Here is a 4,241-nt window from a genome sequence, read left to right as displayed (position 1 = left end):
CCAACCCGGAGAAGAACAGGGGATTTGGATGCAGCTCTAATAAAAATGCACACAAGCTCCCTTTTCCACAGGCTTCTCTGGAAACTTTCTAAACGCTTCTGCTTCTGCAAACCCGCCCCGGGAAACCTTACGTTAGAAGTTAGTTTTAAAGAGCACACACAGGCTCTTTCGAAACAAAATAATTTCAAGGCATCTCTGCACTTGGGCCAATTTCCTCAGGCACCCAGCCCCATATTTAAGCACCAAAGGCAAGATCCCCCAATTAGGCATCTAGTGCTTAGTTTTATGCCCCTGAATTTGAAAATACGGTCCTTAGTGTCGGATTCTCAGGCACCTGGAAATAAGTATTTTCCTTTGGAGTGATTAAAAAAGGAAATCATCTGTGTATATTATCTCTATTTTCTTTCCTTTATAGGGTTTTAAGGCTGCTTTTATGCGGCACTGGAAAGTTACAGCCCGTGATTTGTTGCATTCTGGTCTGCTAATAGAAACATCCCCCTCCAACGCCGCTCGCTCCTAAGAGCAGAAGGATCGTAACGCAGATTGTAAATGGTTGCATTACTGAGAAAGATAATGTTTCTTTCCACTTTCATTTCCCTCGGTTGATATTTATCATGGCAGGGGTTGCGTAAGCATGTGAGAGAGAGCTCATGCATTATTTACCAGTCTGGAAATGGGGAAAGGCTCCAGCCTTTCGCAGCACGGCTGAACCCCGAGCGGTTCCCACCCGCCAGGGTTTGCACGGCCTTTGGGGGTGGCTCTGCACTTGGGCCAATTTCCTCAGGCACCCAGCCCCATATTTAAGCACCAAAGGCAAGATCCCCCAATTAGGCATCTAGTGCTTAGTTTTATGCCCCTGAATTTGAAAATACGGTCCTTAGTGTCGGATTCTCAGGCACCTGGAAATAAGTATTTTCCTTTGGAGTGATTAAAAAAGGAAATCATCTGTGTATATTATCTCTATTTTCTTTCCTTTATAGGGTTTTAAGGCTGCTTTTATGCGGCACTGGAAAGTTACAGCCCGTGATTTGTTGCATTCTGGTCTGCTAATAGAAACATCCCCCTCCAACGCCGCTCGCTCCTAAGAGCAGAAGGATCGTAACGCAGATTGTAAATGGTTGCATTACTGAGAAAGATAATGTTTCTTTCCACTTTCATTTCCCTCGGTTGATATTTATCATGGCAGGGGTTGCGTAAGCATGTGAGAGAGAGCTCATGCATTATTTACCAGTCTGGAAATGGGGAAAGGCTCCAGCCTTTCGCAGCACGGCTGAACCCCGAGCGGTTCCCACCCGCCAGGGTTTGCACGGCCTTTGGGGGTGGCGTGGCTGAAGGGTTGCTAAAAGCAAACACGATGGCCCTGCCAGCCCGGAGAGCAGCAGCCAAATGGTCCTGAGGAGCGCGGGCTCCGCTTTCCCTTCTTCCCGCTCGGGATAGTTTATGCCAATAGTTATTACGCGCTATGGCAAGACTGGACCGAGCTCAGGCCAGAACCACCACCAAGTCACCCCAACCACCAGAAAATTCCTTGGGCGCAGATGGGGCTCCAGGAGGCTCCAACACCTCCAAGACAAAATTTCTTGCTCCTGAATGCAGCTGGGGGAAGACGTGCTGGTCAGGGAGGAGGCAGAGAGCCTCGCCAGCACCGGGACTTGGCCCCAGGATGCCACCAGGGCCGGCGATGCTGACCCAGCTCCCAAGCACGCCAGGAAGTTGCAACACTCCCAGGTTTATTATTATTAACCCCCAGCCACGTCAGAGGCTCGGCGCTTGTCCTCGCGGCCCCACTGCCAGCGCACGTTAAAAAGCTAACGAAACAAGTCATTAAAAGCTGGAAACCTTTAAAAAACCAAAAAACCAAAAAAGAAAACAAGCAACAATAACAGTAAAGCTACTAAGTAAGAAACAAGTTAATGAGGAAAAATTACAAGGAACTAAATATTTTAAATGCTTTTCCAAATCAAGGAGAACAAAGGGAAAGGATCAGCTCTTACTTTTGCAATTAAGGTATTATTTATGGCAATTTAGCTTTTCTGAGGTTAACCGTGGGTACAGTGCTGCAGCAAACACATCTGCTTTCCTCCCAGGGCTTCTAATCAGCTTCTAGATCAGCTTCAGCCAGCCAAAAAGTGGGGGGAGGTCTGCACGCCCCCCAGCCCACACGCACACAGGGCGCTTGTTAAACCCCCCGAGGATTCATCCCAGCGCTGGGCGGTTGGACCGTGACCATTGCCAACAGCGCTCAACCCGGAGCGCCAGCCCTGGAGCTCAACTATTGTATCTTTGGGGCAGAAAACAAACCTTGCACGAATGGGAGGTAACATTTTGTAGGAGCAAAAGGGAAAAAAAAAAAAAGTAAATAAAGATTCTGTCTCTGTGCCAAGGGGTGGAAAGAGGAGCCTCAGAGGTGCTCCCCCCGTGTTTGCAGCCACACCAGGTTGTACAGAGGCACCGACCTGGCGGAGCAGCCTCCCACCAGTGGGGTGCCTGTCCCATTGGCGCCACCGTCCCCTCCGCCTCTGGGGACACCCCCAGGGCTCAGGGGAACGCTCCCCGGGGGCTCCAGGGAGCTGGGGGATGAGCACACGGCCACCGAGGAGCCACCCTGGCAGAGCCCTTCCCTTCTCCCAACTCCCAGCCACCACGCGGAGCCCCAGGGGCTGCCAAACCCCACACTGCTGTGCAGGGAGAAAACACAGCTACCACCCTCACGCGCATCTTCTGTAGCACCCCCCCCAACCCCCCTCGATGCAGAGCTGGTAACGTTTGCAGAGAAGCTGTTTATAACAAACTTTTTGCAAAAGTATGTGAAACATTAAGACTGTCCCCGCTATTTACAGGACTCAGCCCCCAGATGCCTTCTTGCTTTTCCTACAGGCTAAAAAAACCAGTAAAGTAAATAAATAAAAAAGGATGCAAAGTTTGGCTAAACTCAAAACCAGTTCGGGGGGAGAAGGCTGACGAGGGGACGGTCCTGGGAAGGCATCCTGCCTTCCCGACATCCATGTCGTACTTCTGCCCACCTATTTTGAGGAGACGCGATGGGTAAACCGGTTGCAAACTGTATGGAGCTTTTTTATGACTCCTGATTTTTCCAGACCCCATGCTGGCTGCCCCCCCCTCCGTGTCCTGTGCTCTTGGAAACCGTGCAGAGGAAATCGGTGTCACTGCTGCGGCTGGGAAGACACCCCGCGGCACGCAGAGGAGTCGGCACACTTCAGCTGAAAAAGGGGGGGAAAAAAAAAAAAAAAAAAAAGAAAGAGAAAAATTAGCAAAGCCTTAGAGGAAAATCTCCTTGTGAATGCAAAAGGTCGCCAAGACTCGGAGGTGGGCACACGGGCCGTGGTTTTTCTGAGGGCAGACACGGGAGGGTGCGAGCGGGGATGTGACAGCCTCCAACCGCCCCGGCAGAGCTACCGGAGGCAGAGAGGGTTTAACGAGCACCGGGAGCTTGGCAGGAGATGAGGAACTCGCTGACGAGGGCCTCCGAGCGCGTTGCCCTCGAGCAGAGGCTTTATTTTATGTAAATCTAACTGACCAGAAGATTTCTCCTCTCTTCATTCGCCCTCTCCCAGCAGAAACATTTATTATGCTAATTGAAACGTTTAATCACCCGGGACTGCTGGCTGCAATATCTCATCCCAAGCAGCTTGTAACGTTTGCTTGGATCAGCACCCTGGGAGCAGAGGTGCTGTTTCACCCCTTCGCCTGCCCAGGGACCCGGTGCTCCCCTCCTCCTCCTCGCTCCCCTCGCCCCCAGCCCTGCCCCCTCCCCTCCTGCAAGTTGCAAACGCGTTAATATAAAAGTATTAACGGCGCTTATCTGATGCATGGGAGCGAGAGATTGCGGGAGCGGGCTGGCAAGCAGCCAGCAGCTAATGGCATAAAAGCAATTTGATGGGGGGGAGAAAAAAAAAAAATTAACATGCTAATTGTCAGGCTGGAGAGGGTGCTGGGGACCACATAGAAGGGAAAAAAAGAAAAGAAAAAAAAAAAAAGAAGAGACGTTTTCTGATTGCTCTAGATTTTAACACTAAAGGTCTGAGGGAGAAAGGAAGGGTTTGATGGAATATTCTTCTTTTTGTCCCATTCTCTGCTGCCCTCCCCCAGCTCCAAACCTCTAGCCGGAGCCGCGGGCACTCACGGGGATGCGTCGGGAGATCGCTTCCTTCTTAGCATCGCGTGGCTGCCAGGCGCTCCACGGGCGTCAGAGCCGCTCCCCACCACCACCACCCCGCTCC

Source organism: Egretta garzetta, unplaced genomic scaffold, assembly GCF_000687185.1.
Source record: "Egretta garzetta isolate BGI_Z169 unplaced genomic scaffold, ASM68718v1 scaffold147, whole genome shotgun sequence".
Lineage (NCBI taxonomy): Eukaryota > Metazoa > Chordata > Aves > Pelecaniformes > Ardeidae > Egretta > Egretta garzetta.
The sequence above is the reverse complement of the archived record's forward strand: the minus strand, read 5'-3'. Positions refer to the sequence as shown.